Source organism: Suricata suricatta, chromosome 11 (genome assembly GCF_006229205.1).
Source record: "Suricata suricatta isolate VVHF042 chromosome 11, meerkat_22Aug2017_6uvM2_HiC, whole genome shotgun sequence".
Lineage (NCBI taxonomy): Eukaryota > Metazoa > Chordata > Mammalia > Carnivora > Herpestidae > Suricata > Suricata suricatta.
Window position 1 is genome coordinate 88,813,155 of NC_043710.1, and position 21,768 is coordinate 88,834,922.

The 21,768-nt window shown below is 50.9% G+C and overlaps 1 protein-coding gene across 8 annotated transcripts in view; it reads right to left on the bottom strand.

Moving 5' to 3' along the window:
- The window catches only part of PKNOX2 (PBX/knotted 1 homeobox 2), a 265,040-nt gene that overhangs the window by 80,118 nt on the left and 163,154 nt on the right, over positions 1-21,768 (bottom strand). For 6 of the 8 annotated variants that reach the window (XM_029957419.1, XM_029957420.1, XM_029957413.1 and 3 more), the window contains one exon: positions 17,435-17,540. The gene's annotated coding sequence lies outside the window, so the exon portion shown is untranslated. Of the gene's footprint in view, positions 1-17,434; positions 17,541-17,910; positions 18,003-19,767; positions 19,810-21,768 lie in introns of those variants that run through there. The other 2 variants (XM_029957418.1, XM_029957416.1) reach the window with 2 other exon arrangements.

Here is a 21,768-nt window from a genome sequence, read left to right on the forward strand (position 1 = left end):
AGGCGTGACTGGGGCTTGCTGTGCTATTTTGACTTGAAAGAAACGACATTCCAATCACACGTGAAACAACCCGTGTACCTGCAACCACGCTTTGTTCAGCGTCAGCTGGGGCCTGGGGGGGGTGGGGGAAGGGGTAGGGCTTGGCTGGTGGCAGCACTGGGCACTGGCGGCTGTTCGCGTATCCCATAGGACACGGGCGCTGTCCCTTCCCCAGGCTTCTGGAGCAGCCACCTGGCTCTCGGGCAGAGGCCTCAAGTTCTTCCACTTCCAAGTCCCACCTCCCAGCCACGGGGTCTGTGAGCACCAACCAACCCCTCCCAGGTGTGCTCGCCCCGCCCCCTAGCGGCCGAAGAAAGAGGTGGGTTGCAGGTCTGCTCTTTAGACTGGAGGGTGGAGCCGGCAGCAGGGGGTGACCTGTCGGAGTTCTGCAGGGAAGGGAGAGGCAGGGAACATCTGAGAGGCCGGGTGAGCACCCCCGTCACTTGCTGAGTTTTTCTAGGTGTGTGTTTGTGACTGTGGGTATATGGATGTGTCTGCAACATTCTATTAAGTAAGACTCCTTAGCCTTCGGTATAAATCACAGGCATCTGGGGCCAGAAGAGCAGAGTCAAGTCCACGCCCTCCTCATAGAGGAGGAGACAGAGGCCAAGAGGAATGATGGGGGGTTGGGGTGGGGGTGGGGGTGGGGAGTGAAGCAGGGATTGGACCAAAATCTCCAGGTTTCCTGTTCCCTGTGACCTCCACCCGCTTCCCATCACCAGGAAGTGAGCTGCCCCTGCTGGACCTCAAGGTTTCTTCTTAAATTAAAACATAGTGCTGTAAGTGGAGACAGCCTGGCAATACCACCCAAGGAAACAGAATGCCCGGAAAGCTGTTTACTACAGTAGATGCTCTGAAATATTTACAGCTGGAAAGCATTGGCTGCTTGCCTGATGCAGGCCTGTCCACCGTGGGGCCTGGAAACTCCTAAGAACCTCTATGGGGCAAGGGACCTGTCCTTCCCCCACTGGCTGGAAAGTGCTGATGAGCTAGAAACATCTGTGACACAGACTCACACCCTCCCTGCCCTGTCTTTGAGGCCCCTTGAGGGGTCCCATCGTCACACTGATGCCCGCCCACCCCTGCCCTAGGGGTCTTCTGAAATGTTTGAATACCTGAATTCTGTGGGAACCTCAGGGTGTTTGGAGCTGCCTAAGGGAAGGGGCTGGTCTCCAGGACCCTGGTGTGTGTGTGTGTGTGTGTGTGTGTGTGTGTGTGTGTGTGAGAGAGAGAGGGAGAGAGAGAGAGAGAGAGTTGTTTCAGTTATTTTTCAGGAAGAGGAGAATATGGGAAGCCTGCCCAAACAGAGTCTCTGAAGCACGAGGCATACTTTGACCTTAAGTGCGCAAAGCACTGGAAATTTAGGTGCTCATTCAAGGACTAGTTATCAAGTGTCAACTACATGCAAAGGACTGAGCCAGGAGGAGGTATGGTTGAATAAATGACAGGTGGCAAGATCTCCTCTCAGAGGAGTGTTATCAGTAGGGAAGGTGACGGTCCAACAGGCAGGAGGAAAATGAAATGGAGGTTCCAGAGGAGACAGTGTAGGAAGAGAGGACTTTTGCTGTGACTGCAGGGAATGCACCATGGCCTCACTGCTCCCTACACCTCACCACCCTGGCCTTACTTCCAGTGATGGGCCACTGGGGTATCTGTGCAACAAAAACACTCAGGCTCTCCCCGCCCCCCCCCCAGCCACAAGGTACCCAGATCCGTTCTTTATTCTCACAGAATCTCAGCAAGGAGCCTTTGGGGAAGCCAGGCACCTCAGGACTGGGAGAACCAATGCCTATTTTCACGGCTGGGTCTTTGGGTGGCAATAAACATCCAAGGAAGTCAAGAGGAGAATGAAAAGGGTTCCTGGGGTAAAAAGAGGATAGATACTCCTTGAGATGTCAGAAGAAACTTCCAGAATTAAGACCGTTTGGATATTGAAATGGGTGTGGAATCTCTCTTTTGGACCCTGAGGGAAAAAAGGAAATAGGGACATTTCAGGGGTGTGTTAGGGTCAGCCCTTCCTGGAACTCTGGCAGATAAGGAAACTTTAGTTGGGGCCATGAGGGCTTCTTCTATGGAGCCCCAATCCTTGGCACCCGGAAAAGCGAACCTCTGTGAGGCTGTAGTGCCAGCAGCCCCCAGAAGAGGGAGCCTGGGGGCAGAGTCTGGGGTGGGAGCTCCCTCTAGGTGGTTTTTCTCCCCTCTTAGGGGCAACCAGTTCCCTTTAACTTTGGGTTTGGGCCTTGGGGTAACCTAATTCCACGGATGAGAAGGTCAGTTAAAGGCAAAGCAGAGGACACTCAATGAGGAGGATTGGGGCTAAATAGAGTCTTTAATCTGCATTTTGTCCACTGTCCGATGAACGGGAGGTGGGGGCACTTTAGAGTTGCTGTCCCTAGAAATATTTGCAAGGAGAGATGGTTAAAAGCTGCACCCAGAAACAACCACGGCTGCCAAGGCTGAGAGGAGATTTTTCGGGCTGGAGTCTGTTGGGCTGGGAGCAGGGGCCAGACCCGCCTCACCAGAGGACAGAAGAACAATTTTCTGAGGACCCAGATGGCCTTTGCCCCTCCCCTCCCCCTCTCTGGGGTCACCACAGGCCACTAGGCCACTAACCCATTGCCCTCTGGGGGCTTCTCCTGCCAGAGAACAGGAGGCCTTTTCATCAGGGGCTTAAGTTTCCTCGGTTCTCTGCTCACTCAGGCACAGAAGCCTCTGGTAACAAGACACTGGGGGAGACCCCACGCCCATCTCCGGAAGCTTGCTCTTTTCTTCACCCCACTCCACACACACATGTGCTCCCCCCTCCCCCATCGGTTCTTGGGAAACCCCACTGGCTTGGGGGGGTGCTGAGGGGCCACGTGGAACCACCCTGGAGAGGAACATGGGAATTTGACTTCTCTTGTTCTGAAACTGGGCCCAGCAAGACTCCACAGCTGGGTGGGGGCTGCTTGCTTCTTAAGCAATAGCTGGGTGCCTGGCCCTTTTTGTACTTTCTTTGGGAGTTCAGAGGGGCTTCCAGCACTTGCCAGTGGCTCAGAGAGGCTGCTCCGCCCCATCCCCGTCCAGAGGCCCTGGCCCTGTGTTACCAGACACCAGGGCGCTGGAGGGAGCACAGCCAAGTGTGCAAATGGAGGACACCGAGCAATGATTTACCACAGAGAAATTTCCCATGGAAGAGAGGCTCATGTCAAAAGATTGTTCTTAGTGCTGAAAACCTTTATTATATGACAGCTAGAAGGTGGGGGGGAAACCCTGCTGCAACATTCAACCCCACAATGATATCCAAGAAGAAATAGTTTGTGTCACTGATATTATCAAAGGGAGCTAACACGGCCATTTTACAGAGCTCAGGAGCTGAGGAAAGCCGTGTTGCATGGGTTGCAGGTGGCTGAGGGGGCAGAAAAAGACACCCCTTTAGGAAGTAGGAATAGGCAGCCCTAGAGCACCCACTCCGTCTATCTCCTCAACTCTGCTCCCTCCCCCTGCCCAAGGTGAGGCCCCAGGTCTGTAGCCCAAACTCCAGTGTGTTGACAAACAGGCTTAGAAAAAAAAATAGCAAGCTCGTTAGGAAAGAGCTCATTAGGACTTGTTGACATGAAACCCATTAGACCAATTAACATTCCATTAACGGCCTGGGGCACCAAGGGGTTAATGCTGCCCCGCAGTAATTGGGCTGGGGTGCTGGGGTTGGGGGCTCAGGGCCTTAAGGATGAGAAACAAAGTCTAATTGGGAACTCTCTGGCCAGCTGGCCCGACAGCGTTTGTGCCTGCCCTCTGACCCTAGCTGAGACTAGTTGTATCCGGTAGGAGGGTAGGAGCGGGGACAGGACAAGCTTCCCTCAGGCTCCTCCGGCTCCTCGCGGTCGCACCTCGTTTTCCCAGATGGGAGACTGGGTGGATGGTTGGCACAGGACAAGGTGTGGATGTATTTCCACCCCCTGGACTGTGAGAGTCCTGTTTTCTTCATCTGTCCCTGCCCCCACCCCCTTCTGGTCCAGTTTCTTAGTGCCCAGGGAAGAAAGTCCCCTCCCCTCTCCCCAGTTATATGCGGTTCAGTCTTTCTAAAGTTCTTTGGAGAAGCTAGAATTCTTGAGGCCCCAGAACCTGATTCATCTGAGGAGTGTTGGGAGGGGTGATGGGAGAGAGCATTGATGCAGGGTTTTCCTTCCCTCTATGCCCCTCCCCCTCTCCCCTTCCTTCTCTCCTTTCCCCCTTCCTTCCTAAGGCACACTGCTGAGGGGTCCCTGGAAGCTCTCCTTTGTCCTCTGACACACACCAGCAGTATTTTCATTATTTTCCTTGCCTTCCTACATGCAGAGGCTGTGGAAGCCCCCCTCCTCCTGGGCCTCAATTTCTTCTTTCGCAAATTCCCATGAATTTGCCCATGACCCTGCCCGTGCTTAGGGTCAGTAAGTCTGGATTCCTTATCTAGCTCTGCCACATATCTGTGGCCAGTACAAGCCACTTGCCCCTCTCAGATTGCAAGCTGAGGGGTTTCACCAAAATAGTCTGAAAGTCTTTGCCCATCATTTGGCCCTCAACACAAGTTTTGTTGAAGGGGATGGAAATCCTTGGATCGTAGCTTCATTGCAAAGGCTAGCCAAGCTCAAGTATTCTCTACCTCACTTCCCATTTGGGAGTGAGGGGGGAGGCCCCTAAGGCCGGAGAGCCAGGAGCTCTCATCAGCAGCCCCTGCCCAGAAGCCCCCAGGTGGTTCCCCCCACCCCCAACCGCGGCCCCCCAACCCCAGGCTGGCCCCTCTGAGCAGCTGCCCAGGCCTGGGTTCTGACGTCTAGACAGATTTGCAGGAGGCTGAAATAACAGAGTGAACTCAGCAGGAGGGACCAAAAGGCTGCATTAGTAACCTGGCTGGCTGCAACTTCTCCCTCAGGAGCAGCCGCCTCAACCCTGGTGCAATCCCGTTTATTTTCCTTCAGCCTGGAGCCTCGTCCAAAATGATGGTCTCTGGCCCAGCTCCCTTCCCAGGAGCGGCCTGTAGGTGGCACCTCGGAGCCCCACTTTAATTGCATTATATAATATAACCTGTTTACTAAATCATGTAATCAGTCGCCTTAGGATTTACAGCTTCGGATGTGTATAGAGAATTGGACTTTGAGTCAAATTTAAAAACAAATAAAAATGAGAGGCAGCTGTTGCTGATAGTGTGATATTCATCTTTTGGAAACAAATTCACCCCACTGCTATAAATTGTGCTTGGAAAAAAAGTGTTGTTGGTGGGAAGGAGTTGGCTAGGTCTCTTGTGCTGGCAACTCAGAGCGATGAATCTTGAAATAACGGTGTCAACCTGTCACTGATTTCATGTGACTCTGTGGATTTATCTAAAGAAACGCAGGGGCGCGCGCACACACACACACCAGATTTCTTTTTGAAACCCAGGAACGGATAGAAATCTGAAGCTTCAGAAGAAACATGATGGTCACTGTGCCTGGTTTATGGAGGCAGCTCTGGGCAGTGACTGGGCAGGACCAGTGCGGGAATGGTGTAGAACACAGAGGTGAGAGGGCGGATCGACCTGTGGGCTGGGAGGCTGTAAAATCTGAGAAGGTCTGGTTGAGAAGGTCACTGTTTGCAAGTGAGGGAGAAGTAAAGGGCCCTTGAGGAATGAAGGGGAAGGGGCCAGACCCCCAGCAGCCCACCAAATGCTGGACCAGGGGCTCTAGGAACTGAGTGGTAGCTCAGGGGTCTGAGGATTCAGCCAACAGGAATGCCGTGGCCTGGCGGATGCTGTTTGGCCCCCCTCTTTCTGATCTTGGGTGCTGGGGGCAAATGGAAGCCCTCCAGTGTGCTAAGAGCAGAGCAGGTCCAGAGTGGGGTGTGGGAGCCTGAAGGTAGCTGTGTCTCTGTTACTGAAGGCAGGACAGGAAGGAGGGAAACCGAGCAGGCTTGGCACTCAGGATCCTCCCTCACTCCCACTACTATTGTCCTGGAGGCTGGCTGGCTAAGCTTCAACATGAGCCACCACTCCACCATGACCCAGGTCCCCAGGGACACTGCATCTGGCACGGAACCCAAGTCACTGCAGAATGCCCCAGCCAGGAGGGCGGCTTCCCGGTGCCCCTCCTGGTTCCTGCTTGGAACCCTCAGTAGGAAAGAACTCTCCAGTGACTTCAGCAAGACAGCAGGCAACTCAGACCCCTTGGCCACCAGAGCTCTTTGAACTAATTGTCATTTGCTACCTTTCTGGGAAGCCTCCTTAGGTGGTGGTGCCAGGTCGTGCCCTATTATTATGATGCTGGTCTCCAGGGAACAGAGTGGAGACAGAGGGGAAGCCAGCGTGAACTTGAACTAGGATTGCTGGCTTCTGACTCCCTGAGACATGGGGACATGTCTCTCTCTCTCCCCACTTTTCTCTCCTCCTTTAACCTTTAAGTGCCACATGGGACAAAGGGTCTTTGGAAGGGGTAAGAGCCTTCTGTGAAAGCAAAGAAGGCAGAGACCCTTCTGCTCCCCTATACCAGGAGTATAGTCTCCAGACGGCTGTGGTCTTCCTTCTAACGGCCTCCACTCCTCTCCTTTCCCCACTCCCAAAGCCATTTTGTGGTGTGGCCTTTATCCTGATAGCAGTATGACTCCCGTGTATGTGGCTCAGTCAGCAGGTCATTTGTGCACTCATTGAGCCTAGAGATCCCGTTCTAGGAGGAGAGGTGGTTTTTTTAATCCACAGTGGATCCCTCTGTGGGCTCAGTTTAGTGATGGGACACTCAGTGGTCATGGAAGGCAGAGGATTCGACTCCGCCCTGGGTGTGAGTTCGGCCGCTGGGAATCATAGACCCACATCACCCTCTGACCAGCTTTCGCAGAGAGGAGCCCCCACCTTGACCTGTTGCTTACCGCCCTGCCTCTCCGATGCCTGGGGTTCTGAGCACATCAGGGCCCAGACTCCGGGCACATCATTGGGCTGCCTCTTTGCCCCTCCACTTCCCCAGTTTAGCTATTTTTCAATTTGGCTTCAAACACACGGACCGGGGTCAGAGTTAGGACAGCGGCTCGTGCTCTGCCCCAGCCCTCTTTCCTGCCTGCCTCCGTGTCCCCACCCACAGGGCCCAAAAGTGACAGAGCCCCCTCTCCTCCCTGCCTGGGCTGTCACACCTTTCCTGGCTTCAAAAAGCTGCTGATATATTTTACAAACTGAAACAGCAATTTAATTCCCCCAGATAGCAGCAATTGTCCATTAGATCTTCCTACTGAGGAGCTTTAACAATAATTCCTTTCATCCGACTGCTTGCTTCTTCTTGATCTGAGAATCAATCCCATAAATAGCAGGCAAGAGTTTTCACATTACTCTCCCCCTCCAGCTTTTAGCATTTTGATGAAGATTCTCATCTCCTCTTGAAGCACTTCACAACTTGGCAATTTTTCCCCCTTTGCTTCCTTTAAACAAAATAAAACAAAAAACCCAGAAATGTGGGGGGAAAGCACGCTGGTTGTACGGGTGAGCACTGGCCTTGCATGTGCCTCACAGGTACGTGGTTAGCACCTTCGCCTGCCTGGAGGCAGGGGTGGCAGCAATGACCTCTAACGGCCACCTCCAAACTGCTCAAAGCAGGTGCTGTTCTGCCCTAGAGGGGCGCCATGAGAGGGTCCTAAATTTCACACGCACCCATGGCTGGGCCCAGCTCTTGCTAGCAGTGATGCCTGACTCGGAATATTCTTCCCCTTCCAGCAAACCTCTCCCCTTGGTGCTGCATCTCAGGAAGGGTGAGGGGGTCATGCTGCTGCCATGTGGGGTGGAATCCACATAAAAATTCTGTCAGGAGCCTCTCTCCCTGACTCTGTCAGGCAACTCTTGAGCCTGGAGCTGGGATTCTGCCTTCTGTTTTACATGTCCAGCCCCCTTCGTCTCTATCCAAGTAGCATAAAGGGGTGAGGTGGGGAGGGACAGGGAAAGGAGAGAGTCACAGGCCGTTCATTCAGTTATTTCTCTTTTCTCTTACACATGCAGGCGGCCCCGATGGTCAGGGGCAGAGGAGAGCCCTGCCGTTCCTCTGCGGGTGTAGTGAGGGTGGATTGCCAGGGCACCTGGGAGCCCCAGCCTGCTCCCCCAGGACCCCATCACGTGCTCCCTTGTCTGCACACACACACACACACACACACACACACACACACACACACACACACACAGAGAAACAAATCTAAAAATGAACCCAGGGACCGAAATCCCTCTCGACAAACCTGATTCCCAGGTTTATTATTATTTGTCAAGAGCTGACGGCAGCCGCTGCTCGGGAACAGAGCTGAGAAAACAACACGGGCCAGGCCCCTGAGGCTCACAACTCAACAGAGACAGAGGAGCAGCTCGGGTGCTGGGGATCCCAGATGGGAGGAGAGCTGCTGTTCTTGGAGGAGAGAGGCAGCTACCTCCCTCCCATAAATCTTTCTCTTGTCTGAGGCGGGCACACAGGGAGGGAAGCTGGGAAGGGGAAAGAAAGCAGGGGTGGGCTGGGAGGGGGCGGGGGTGCCAGGACTGGGGGGTGGCATCTATAGAGATAAGGGATGCTGACTCCTACCCCCTCTGTCCCTTGTGATGCTCTCAGATTCTTCTGGAGCCAGAGGATCCTAAGAGGGTCAGCCAGGCTCCATTTGTCCCTCAGGTCCATACTGTCTTCTGGCCGAATGATACCTGGTCAAGTGGTTCTCTGGGCTCAGTTTGTCGTAGAAAAGCCACTCGTCCCTGATACCTCCTTTGCCAGGTCGTGGAAGGGAGGGAGACCCAGTAGAGTCCAGAGCAACGGGGTCCACTCGGGGAGAAGGAAAGAATGCCCAGGGACCTCCCTCGATGTTGGGCCTCACTGCAGCTGGGAACAAGGGCAGGTCCGCCTGCTCTGTGTCCCCCATCTGTCAGGAGAGGGAGCCCCAGGGAAGGGAGGACAGTGGCTGCCATGTGCAAAACAGTGATGCTGGGCAGTGAGCTCAGTCCTGGGGACTGCCAACCTACTCAAGCCCCAGCCACACAGACATGCTCTCTATCACCTAATGGCACCTTTCCTCCATGCTTTTTGCTGTGCTTCTCATCTGTCATCAAGGTCTCTGTATTACACTCTTGTGTCCTTTCCTTCATCAGAATTTGGCTCAAAACTCTACTTTTCCAGGAAGCAGAAGTAGAGAATGGAAGTGTGAATGATCAGTATGTGTGTTTCTATTTTATGGAGAGTGTGCTTCCCGTCCACGTGTCCCATCTTGTCCATCGAACCCTGTGCTCCCTGGCACCAACAGGATCATGGCTCTTCCTTGCCTTTCCTTTCTAGGGGGAAAAATCTTGTGCCATATGATTTCACAAGCTCTCTCTCCTTTTGGAGCTTGAATATATACACAATTATAATTTAATTTCTTTGGCTTACTGTTAACCTGTAAAACAAACACACAAATCTGGAAAAGATAGCTCTTCAAGTTCCAGCAGTCATTTACACCTCAGTGAGAATGAGTGTGTTTCCCTGAGCAAATTTTGATAGGGGCGAGTTGGTAAATACAATTAATAACAGGTGCTGTTCATTGAGCTTTCCCACTCCGCAGGCATTTTGCTAAGCTTCTGACACACATAACCTTGTTTACTTTTTCCCAGCCACCTTATGGCATAGGCACGATGGCCATTCTCATTCACGGATGTGGAAGCTGAAGCTGGTGCGGCTGAGGAAGTTTTCCAGTGTGACACACGGTCTGTTTTCAGATTCCGAATGTTTAACCTAGAAGTTCCAGCACAGAGGGGGGGAAACACCAGAAGAGGAGAGAGGCCCCAGGAAATTGAAGTACAGAAAAGGCAAGGACGGGTGTAGAAACAAGCTACCAACTTTGAGTTGGACCATTCAGTACAGGCTGCCCTTTCACCATCACAGGCCCTGCATTTCCACAGATTATATTCCAGCAACCCCCTACACAACCTCCGAATGCCAAACCTGGGCATCTATGCCTCCATTAATGCACACGAATCTCACGCCTTTGGAAGGTGCCTCCACTTCGACAGCGGTTCACTTCTACCAGCCCTGTCATCTTTGGATAGCAGCGTGTGCACACATCTATTTAAATATTTTATTGCATTTTGCCCTCATTGTTTCATAAAAATAAGTGGGAGGTGGAAAACTGGAAGCTCTGATACCAGCTATAAGAAGTAGGGGTCTCGTAAACATAATCCCACTGAGACAAACGTGCTGAAAGAGGCAAGTCTCGAGTCTTGTCATAGACCCATTGGACTGTGGGTTCAATTATGAAGGGACAGAACAAAAGTAAAGAATGCATAGGAAATGACAAAAATACAAGACTGCATTTAAAGGAGATGTGTGCATGGGAACTGGGTCACGCTTTAGCTGTCTGGGGGATGCAGCTCTTCGGACTCGGGGGGAGTGAAAGCGGGCCTGCCTATGCCCTGACCTCACGCTCTGTGGTGCCAGGGCTCTGACTCACATTGACTGTGATTCCGTCAGCGTCTCCTTCCTGTCAGCTGGATCATGGGGCTCTGCTGTGGCCCAAGTGGGGCAGCCCAGGTAGGGGGTGGGGGAGCTGTAAGGGAGCGCGCCGGTGGCAGTCTACCTGCTCTCTGTGTCTCCCCTTGGACTTCTTTCCCCATCCCTCCCATGGTTTTCCAGGGACCACCCACAGCTACAAAGAAGCCCCTGCTCTGGTGGGGGTGGGGGTGAAGTGTGCCCATGACTCACAGGCAAAGAGGCACCTGGCTGTACCTTTAGAAAGCCTGCCCAGTTGAGCAGTATTGGTTTTTGCAAGTAGGGGCAGCCCATCTCGTCCTGTCTCCCTGAGTTCTAGCTTTATCCCCCTGCAGAAACTCCTTCCTGCTCACCCTCCTCTTTCAGCCCAGAGGGACTCCAGGCAGCAGTCTAAACAGTTACCCAGGGAGGACATCTTCATAGGCCAGCAGCAGGGTTATGCCCCACAGCCTCCCAAGCAGGTAGCAGCTAAATAGAAGTGCAGAGGACCAGAGCTGTGTTCTACTTCCCATGGGCTCCTGCCTGGCCCCTGCCAAGCCCCATCCCCCCCTTCAAACTCCAGCCTTGGAAAAGCATCTGTAGTTTTCTGGCTTCTAATAGGGAAACCTTTACTCACAGGCTGGCCCTTTCTACTGCACTCAGGCACCAAGAAGAAGTGTTTCATATGAGCTTGTCTGAAAAGCATACCTCACCTCCAACCTTAATTCTGCCATTTGCAATGCCAACTCACGTTCGATCACGGTGGTCTCAGTGGAAAAAAAGAGTCCTGCCTACAGTACTGAATCTTTGTGGACTTGATGTTCAAAATTGTGCCTCTACCTTCCCCCTCTTCTCTCTCCAGTAAGAGGGACCCCACTCCTCATAGTAGGGCAAGGACCAGGGGATGGAAGAAGAGAGGAGACAATTTTGCCCAGTAGACTCTGGCCCTTAGGGACCAATTAGGATGTTCTGACTTAGAACAGAGGATGATCTTCTGAGACCTGAACACTTGTTAATCTGGATCTTCCATTGTCTGGCCCTCTCAGGGAAAAGGAGCCAAGCATCTTGGCTCCCAGATATAGAGGTTCTGTCCAGAGCAGGTGGGTCTAGGCAGTCAGGGGAGCTGCATGCAAGGTGTCTGCTTCCAGAGCAGTCTCTGGGGTGGGGAAGAGGGGCAAGTGGGAATTCTCACCCAAGATGCCCTCCCCCAAGGCACAAGGTAGCCTAAGTCTGGGGCAGATCCAAGCTATCAGGAGGCCAGTCTAATCTTTCTTAACTTTTTTAGGGCCTGGTGGTCTCAGGTCAATATATCTGCTATACAGCATTGCAGAGGGAAGTTTCTTTGTGTGGGAATTCATAAAAGGGGGAAAAAAAAGATCTCACTTAATGAGACACTCGCTACGGTCAGAGATTATTTCACTAATGGGACCTGTGTGTGGAGGGGAGCTGAGAAAGTGTAGGGAGCAGGGAGATGAAGAGGAAAAGAGGCCCATTTGAGAATGATCGGGAAGGTCAAGGAGAAAGGTCCCGAAGTGGGCGGGCAGGGGATGCTGAACGCATGAAAGGCTCAGGAAAATGTCTGTAATGCGTGGCTGGCCACTGTGGCTGCCCTCATGCCCAACCACTGCCTACCCCTCCCTTCTCACTCCTCAGTTTCTTCCCCAATTCCTAGGAGCAGCAGGGACTCTGGGCTCCAGGCGAACTACCAGAGGACTGGCAGAGTGAAAGCATCCTGATAGGTCATGAGGTCTGACTTCTCTGTTCAAATGAGAAAACTTGTCCAAATCCACGCAGCGAGTTGAATATAAGGACCTAACCAGATTCCAGGTCCCAAGGAACAAATTCAAGAACCATTTACAGAGCGCCTACTATGCACCAGGCTCTGCGCTGGGCAGTGGAAGTTTCCAGGAGGAAACAGACGAGTCAGCAGCACAAAAGAATGATGAAATGAAAACTTCCCTGAGCTGAAGCAAGACACATGACTATTTCGGGTTGAGAGTGGTCCCAAGACCTAAGTTAGGATAATGAAAAGAAGAAAGGTGCAAACAAAACCAAACACGCAGTGGTGACATTTTCAAGCTTGCAAAAGAAAGGAAAACTGAGTGTTTCCAGAAGTTCTCAACGTAAGATGGGAAATAGGAAGATGGGAGAACAACGTCTTCAAGACCTAAGAGAAGAAGGTTCTGAACATGGGCTTCTGAGCTCGATTGGATTATCCACAAGTTTGAAGACCAAATAAAGTCTGTTTTGGATATGTAGGAACTCAGAGTTTATTTCTCACTCATCCATATCAGAAATCATTAAAGGAGTATTCTGGCAAAACAGAGGAGTCAGAGGAAGAGGGCAGTGTATACCTAAGATATGGTGGCAACCTGATGTGACCCATTGGAGGGAAGTGGGCTGGATGGGAATGAGGGGTGGGCGGCAGCCAAGTTGTAATGTAGAAGGTTCCATTTCCTTTTCCCTGGTCAAATCACACTATTTAGTTCTGTGGTTGGATAATATTTCCATATTACGATCAACTTATCGTTGAAATGCATGGGGAACTACAGTGATAGACTATAAATCTTCAAAATCTGTAAAACCACTATTATACTACAAAAATAAAACATAGTTAATTATATGTAGTGCTATGTGCTATATAGTGTAGAACATGTAACATATTCACACTATATTCTATACAATACTATGTATTAATATAGTACTATATATTAAAATAGATAATGTCAAATATGGTTTAATAAATATGATCAAACTCATCCAAATGGGAAGGGGAGAATGTGTGCTAATTTCCCTGTCTTTCATAGCAAGGAGTTAATAGATAAATACACAAATGAAGAAAGAGGGCCTTAAGTATATTATATAACATAGTAAACACTGGCCACCAAATAACTAAAGTCGGAGACTGTTCCTTGTGGTTGACTTTGGATCGATGGACCGAAGTAAGAGAAAGAAGGGTCACTTTTTATTCCATTTTGTGGCTTTTACCCTGCCTTTTCCTCACATACATACTTTACTTCAAATTTTAACAATACCTAAAATTAAATAACAAAATATCCATCTAAGAGAATACTATATTTAGCAGTTGAAAATAATGGAGACACTCTATTTATTTTCACCTGAAAAGCTGTCCATTATGTAACATAGGTTAAAAAAGGAAGGTTTTTAGAGATGTATTTAAGGAGCCCCTGGGTGGCTCAGTTAGTTAAGTGCCGACTTCGCCTCAGTTCATGATCTTGCGGTTCGTGGGTTAGAGCCCTGTGTCAAGCTCTGTGCTGACAGCTCGGATCCTGGAGCCTGCTTCAGATTCTGCATCTCCCTCTCTCTCTGCCCCTCCCTCACTCGTGCTCGGTCTCTGTGTCTCAAAAATAAATAAATGTCAAAAAAAGTATTTAAAATGCGATATTTAACTGTTGGCCTAAGCACACAAACCAGTAAGCTATCGTCCCCGCTGTGTTCTCTGCCCCGTGCCAAGAGGCTTGCTTTCGGAAGTCTTGCTTGTCTCGGGTTTTTATAAGCTGCATATCTGGTTTTGCCACAGGGAAGAGCTATTTCATGTATGTTTCCAGTAACAAATACAAGTTTTTGATTGTAAGTGGTCAGTCCCAAGATCGGCCTGGATGGAGCTGCTCGAGAGATGAAAGGCTTACGCACAGCGCTGGCCTGGAGGAAGGCGCTGGGGAAGGAGGAGCCCAGGCTTACAGATGTCAAGACTGAACGGCACCTCAGACAGCTCCCGGCCAACCTCCCTGATTTCACAGATGAAGGGCGTAGGTGGGGCCTGATAAAAGGTCACTCCATTGAAGTAGTGTCCAGAAGAGAGAAGCGGGCTGTTGAAAGGCAGATTTGGAAGCTAGCCCACGAGAAGTGGAAGGGCTGGAACAGAGGCCCGAGGCCAAATATCTGCAGAGAATCCTATAGGGAAGTGGCAGGGGTGTGTGTGAGGGGCTGGGGATGGGGGGGGCGGTCTCCTTCAGGCGCTGCTCAGTGTGCAGATGGCTTGACTTGGAGGGGAGACCTGGAAAATCAGACCAGATCACCCTTCCCTGGAGTCCACGGTAGCTGGAAAGGCTCAACAGTAATGGGGGCAGGAGGAAGTGTGTTTGGGGCTTCTAAGGAGGGGCTTGGCTCGGAGCTGACATTTACGGAGCATTTATCACTGCCAGCCACCGTATGAGGTGCTTTCTAGTACGTTATCTCATTTAATCCTCAAAGAAGCCTTCTAAGGTAAATACGATTATCCCAATTGCATAAAAACAATGACGGTCAGAAAAGTTCAGTTAACTTGCCCTAAATCTTCAGCCGACAAACGGCAGAGCTAGAATTGGAGTCCGGGTGCGTCTGGTCCCAAAGTCCCTGCCCAGGGGATCAGAGGGCTTCATTAAATATATGTCAGCCAATTATAAGAGGAGAAACGTCCTTCCTGAACTGCGAAACAACTAATCCGTTCCCTTCCTGAGCCTTGCGCGAGTGTGATCAGTCCCTCTACCCAGTCCATGAATATCCAGGCACACTGGTGGGCTCCCGGGGACCAGGATTTACGTTTGCCCAACAGCGCTCTGAAAATTCCCACCTGGGAGAGTATCCCTTTCCCACAGCTCTGAGGACTGACATTGCCTCCTGAGAACAGCGTCCTGCTGTTGCAAAGCCGGGAAGGAGATGGGCTAGGGACAGAGCATGAGTGCAGGGAAGAGGACAGAGGCTGGAGCCCCGAGTACCTGGTTTCTGGGTGCTCAGCTCCACGCCTGTCCTGCACCAGCCTCCCATGCTGCCCCCCGCCTCCCCCTGTGTCTCCCTGGGTACCTCTGCCTTCAGGGGGGAGGCAGGCAAGCCCAGGAGAGTATGTCAGTTAGGGTTTGTCGGTGACACGTGGAGATCATTAACGAGGCTTATTTTTAAATTGTAATTGCAAAATGTAAATGCTCCCCAAACTGATGTGTAATTGCTACCCCTCCACCCCAGCCCTTCCCCTCTGGTGCCAGCTTTGCAAGGAGAGAATTAGAAAATAAAAAGGGGGTGGATTATGTAAGCAAAACGGTTTTAAAAAAAGAGAACGAGAGAGCTAAGAATTTAAGTGAGACAGCTGGCGGCTCCTCTGATTGCCACACTGCCAGCATTAGCTGCAAAAATTGTCCTTGCCGACTGCACCAATCCAAGCAATGGTGTCAACTGTATTTAGCCCCCGGAACAGACGTGTCTGACATTCAGCAAGATGCTTTGGTGGTCAGTGTGTGTGTGTGTGTGTGTGTGTGTGTGTGTGTGTGTGTGTGTGTGTGTAGGGAGAATGAGGGGAGGTCAGGGGGATAGTTGAGGTCACCCCTATGTCATCCATGGAAAGTTTCCATTCTATGGAAAGCCGCAGTCTGCAGTGGGCATTAGCAGTCCATCGGCCCATTTCCATCCTTTCCTTTATTCTGGCCTATAAGGAGAGTGGGGGCACCTCCAATCTCCTAGGCATTGTTTGGTCTGTTTGGACTCCAGCATCTGCAGCCTCGGAATGGAGGAAAATAGGGCTCTACCAAGTAGTTCAGCAAGAACTTCAGCGCGATTGCCAGTCCCAGAGAAAGTCCCCCGGATGCAGCCACGACACCTGTGCACACTGCTTCACCAGGAGTCTCTAATCCTGTCTCTTTCCTTCCTCCCTCCCTCCTTCCTTCCTCCCTCCTTCCCTCTCTCCTTCCTTTTCTTCCTTCCTTCCTCCCTTCCTTCCTTTCTTTCCTTCATCATCTCCCCATCCTTAGTAAGCCCTCACCACAACTACTGTCTGTGGTGCTCTTCCTTTGACATGACCGTGCACACAGGCTTGTTGAAGGTTTTTGAAAAGATTGTCCACCTGTCCCTGAAATGGGCACTGCCAAACCCTGAACCCCCTAGATATGTCTTTTTCTCTGGCGTTTACCTCTCAGAGCCACAGCCTGCTTCAGCATGCCCCCCACCGCTTGATATACCTCAAACACAGAGCTCCCCAAATAGCCAGAAGGCGTAGGAAGCAGGACAAGCCCTGAGAGCTAGTTCTTGGCCAAGTGGTCCTCTGGAATATCTTTGGTCTTGCTAACTTGGGGAGCTGGTCCTGGGAACATTCACCTTTCTGATTAACTGTCTACCTTCCCCTCTCTCCAGGGAAACCAGCTTTTGTGAGGAATCGGGCAATGCTGACTGTCCCCCAAAATGAAGGCTGATGAACGGTAAGGTCATGGCAGCTCTAGGACAGCAGGGAAACTTCCACAGTCCTGGGCCACGTTCTTTGGAGTCGGGGCTCAATCTCACCATAACAGATCCAGTTCTTACCATGGCATACTGGAAAGAAAAAAGGGTTGTTCTGGATAACTGGATTTCTAAATTCCTGCCTATACTTATGTCTTTGAGATCATGAAGTTACTTAAGGGGATTAAAAAAGCCCTATCTGATAAGAGGATTAAATGAGATCCTCCATTCAAAATGCCTTATACATTCTAAAGAACTATTTCGCAGAGTTCATCAGAAACACCTGGAATGCAGTTTCCTCTGTGTGCATCAAAAACACTTGGGGTGCAGCTTCAGTCTTAACCTCAGCTTAGAAATCAGACTCTTTGGTGTGAGGTCCAGGCCGTGCATTTTAACAAACGCCCCTAGGTGGTTCTTAGGTGGTAACGCTTGCTCCAGAAGGTTGTACAATGTTATCATCACTGTGGATGTAAGCAACAGCCAGTCCATCTGCATCGGCAATACTTTACTGCTCCCAGACTAAGTAGGAGAGAAGAGAGGTGCATAGGGATAAGGCGCAGTCCTGGCCCTGGCCTCAAGGGGCTAAGGGGGAAAGACATGAAACAAAAGGGTACGAGGTGTGCACTCCGGTGCGCTCCAAGGTTGTATGTGCTAAGAGCCAGCTAATGTGATGAGCCTCTTCTCGAGGCTTTCAGAAGAAAAGAGCAGCTGCCTGGAGGGCTTAACTATGTGTTTAAGGATGCAGAAGCATGTCTTACTGTTCGGGTGATCCTGGTGGACTCGGGATGGCCCTCAGGAGACTCACTCCCTCTTCTCACTCCCAGCTGGGCCAGAAATTCTTCCCGTCAGCTGGCGCCAGAGCACCTGTAACAAAGGGCAGAGCAGCTCTCAGAAGGGATTAGAGGCCAGGGTGGTAGGAGAACAAGGGGTGCCCACTCTGGCTGTGAGGGAACCTTCCATGTGCTTTACAAACCTCCCTGTCATATTCACCGAGCCAGTCTCTCTCCTCAGTGTGTCTGCTCAGGCCCAGTGAGCTATTTCAGAGCCCAAATCCTTGTCAGGGTTCCCTGTGCCCTGTTGTCAACCGCCTGGTGTCCTGATATCGGTTGTATGCTCAGCCCTTTCTCCCCCAAGGTGGGGCCAGGTCTCTGAGTGACTCTGAGCCCTGGGTTGGGCAAAGCTGGCTTCTTGTTCTAAACTGTAGGGAACTCAAAGGAAGGGTAGCAGTTACAACCTTTCCAGATGTGTGGCTGGGTCTCAGATCTTTTTCCAATGTCAGATTTTGCTGGGGGTCTGGGTAGACACTATTTGGGGCAGGCAGGGGGCCTGTGGGCAGAAGGGAGGAAGAGTCAGGAGGGCCCGAGCAAAGCCCGGCAGTGAAGGACAGCCTTGGCCTTAAGGTCTCTTTGGCTGTACCACCTACGGATATCTTTTTAGATTGAAGTGAATCATTTTGGCTCTCAATCCTTGAAATGAACTTAGATGTTTAGAAATGGAGATTGGTGGTCTGCACTGTTCTAAGGCCTGGCTTGACACTTCCCCGGAGACCTACATTGTCTTCTTAAGGATCGAGTTGCTAATTTGGCTCCAAGGAGGCTGTGCTGAGGGCTAGGATGGCAGGGTCATGGGGTGGAGGGTGGAAGAGGGCTGCTCCATGCCTGGGTTGCTTTTTTTTTTTTTTCTTTTTGCCTGGGCTGTATTTTTAGGGCAGCTCGAGGGGGGCAGTGGTGGTGGTGGAGGAGGACATAAAGCCAAGAGCCCCGGCCCTATAACAAGAGGTAAATGCATCTTTAACATCCACAGTTCCTTTCTAGTTAACACCATCTTGGTCTCCTTGTAAAAACACATTTGCACCTCAGTAAAGAATGTAATTAACTAGTGACATGACAACAGGAGGAGCTAAGCAGTGGCCCGGCTGGGAGCTGCAGTGGGGAAAATCAGATGTTTGCTTGAATAAGACTTCCCTGCCTTCCTTCTGGGGTGTGTGTGTGTGTGTGTGTGTGTGTGTTCGCATGCACATGGAGGGGGGGAGGGTAAAGGTGGCAGAGACAGAGCATCCGGGATCCTGTGGGGGTATGAATTCCTGCCTGCAGGGAAGAGTAAGCTGGGGCATGCTGGGAGGGTGGGATGAGCTGAGAGAACCTTCCAAGATAGGTGGGTTGTTTAATGAATTTCCATTAACAAAAGCTCACTGGGTTGAAACAACCCCCCTCCCACCCCTCAGATGCCTCCCAGGAGCTGAGGACTAGAGACACATTCAAAGCAGCAGGGGGTCAGGTCTCACCCCGCTGGTCCCCCCCCCCCCCACCACTGCCAGCCCTTGGGACATCACACAGAGATGCCCAGGGGATCAGGACCAACTGAGGGGAACACATCCTGAGAATCAGATTGCTCTCGCTGCATTCAGTAGGCCCCCAGCCTGTTCCTCCTCCCTGGGGCCTTGGGTAAATTCTATGACTGGCTCCCAGTTCTCTGGCCCCCCAGGAAGCAAAGCTGGGAGAGGTGTCCTAGTCCCACCTGGATCCCTCTCATTTCATTCTTCCACCGCTGCCCACCCTTTCCAGTCAGGGCAAAAGATGGTCCTCCCACTTCCATGCCCCATCACACAACCATGGCAGCCAAGCCCCTCCTTGTCCCACAGTTTGCCCCTCCAGCTCACCAGCTGCCTCCAGACTGAGGTTCTGAGGCAGACACCCGCATTCTGCATGCATCCCAGGCCCCAGAGACGGCAGAACCTCACTACCCCTGATGGGTTTACCCCGCTGTCAGCTCCTCCCCCAGAACTTTCAGTGGCTCTACTCACGGAAGGCACCAACAAAGGTTCACCGATGGCATTTTGCCAAGTGCAGCCTTCAAGGTGTCTGCAGTCTGGCCCCGAACTGCCCTTCTAGACTCCCCTTTTCTCTGTTACCCAGAGGGTCTCTGCCCTCCATCCAAACACAAACTTCTCCCATTCTCCAAACCTGTGCCACAGCTTCCTGCTTCTCCTGCTGCCCCAGTTCTGTATTTCTACCTGACAGGACCTCCGCCATTCTTCAATATTCAACTCAAACATTCTGGCGCTCTCCTCTAGAACCACAAGTAATTTTACCTCCTCCGTGTTTCCAAGTAACACGCTGTTTATCGTTCTCCGAACGCTCTTGCCACATTCTGTCTCATGCTATAGTTATCTCATGTATTTTTCATCTCTTTCCAAACTGGAAGTTCCTCATGGGCAGAGACCCTGTCTTATGTCTTAACTTTTCGGTTTCCAAATAACTTTCGTATGTACTATCTTCTTTAAGTCTTAAAACAACCTGTAAAGGTCAATATTTTAATACAACTTAATTTTCATTATCTTTACAAAACAACATATGCTGATTAGTACAAAATAGTTAGACGGAGAAAATTTAAGTGAGTTGTAATCCCATAATGCAAAGATAACCATAGTTAATATGTAAAATAAAACCCTTCTTTCCTAAAAACAGTGTCATCCTATATAGACTGTTTTGCAATCAGCCTTTTATATTTAGCGACGTATCATAAATATCTTTGCATATAAGGAAAATATACACTGTAATCCTGTGGCTAAATGGCATTCCATTTATGGACGCACTATAATTATTCAGCCCAATTTCTACCACTTGTTGTTTAGATTATTTCTAGTTTTTGCTGTTATCAATTATGCCCATTCTTCTCGCTGAATTTTGCTACAGACTTGGTCATTTTCTCAGGATAAGTTTCTAGATATGGGAACTGCCAAATCCAAGGGTATGTTCATTTTGAAAAACTTTTACAAATGACCCACAGGAAGGTCTCACCAATTGACATCCTATTGGCAGGATGTGAGAGATGCCTTTTTCTTGGTCGGCTAGTTGTTCCCATCCTATGGATGTGGATAATGTGGCTGAGGAAAGTCAGGGACGGAGCTCGCCTGAAAACACAGCCAGCAAGTGGAGTGTCTTCTGACTCTAGACATTTTGCTCTTCCCACCTCCTCACTTCTTTTTGCTCTCGTCTTTCTTACCAATCCAAAGGGAGTGGCTGCAGTGGGACATGCTGAGGAAACGCTGGGCTCCCGGAAGAAAGCAGGTGGCTGTGCTCTGATCTGGGGGGCGGGTCGCTCCTGGGAGCTCCGAGGATGTCTGCCTCCCCGGGCTCTTTTCCCTGGTGTCACCAGGTCCTACTCGGCTGATAAAACCTCTGCTCTTGGGTAGCTTTTCCCTCTCCCTTCCTCCCCGCTTCTGGGCAAGGACAAATTGCTTTAATTTAGCCTCCATGTATTACAAACCTACAACATACCAGGGCCTGGACATACAAAGATCACACACACTGGGGCCCCTGGGTGGCTCAGTTGGTTAAGTGTCCGACTTCTGCTCAGGTCACCATCTCACCCTCCATGAATTCAAACTCTGCGTCGGGGTCTGTGCTGACAGCTTGGAGCCTGGAGCTGGCTTTGGTTACCTCTCTGTCTCTTTCTCTCTGTCTCTCCCTCGTTCATGCTCTGTCTCTCTGTCTCAAAAATAAATAAACATTAAAATTTTTTTTCAAAGATCACACACACATACACACATAGCTCTGTCTTTGAGGTGTTCACGGTCTTGATGATAAGGAAATAATTGTACCCTGTAATGTCTGGATGTTACTGCTTCTGGTTCTTGGCCTCACCACCTGCTTCTCTGCCAAAGCCCAGAGCGGCAAGGGTTGGAGAGAGGGTCTGGGTCAGGGCGTGGAAGGGTGGGAGGCCCGCCTGCCTGGTCCTTCAGCCTCTGCTTCTAATTGTGTCCCTTCTGGCACTAGGGGGGAGCTCCTTCCTGATATCCTCGTGCAGCCACATGCTTTATTGCCTGTCTTTCTGCTCTAGCTCTATGTCTGCCTCCAACCAGCTCCCCTCTGAGGTAGCACTGAGGATCCCGAGCCCCCCAAACAAAAGTCACACCAATATGAGGGAAGAGAAGCCAGCCATCGCTGGCCCCGTGCAGGCACCAATAAAATATACATTTGAGAAAGGAAGGACAGTCTGAGGTGATGCTAGCTTGTCCCCACACAGGGCACCACTTCAGGGCTACAAGATACATAGATTTCTCCTTTCCTAGAACTGACAGTCACCTAGT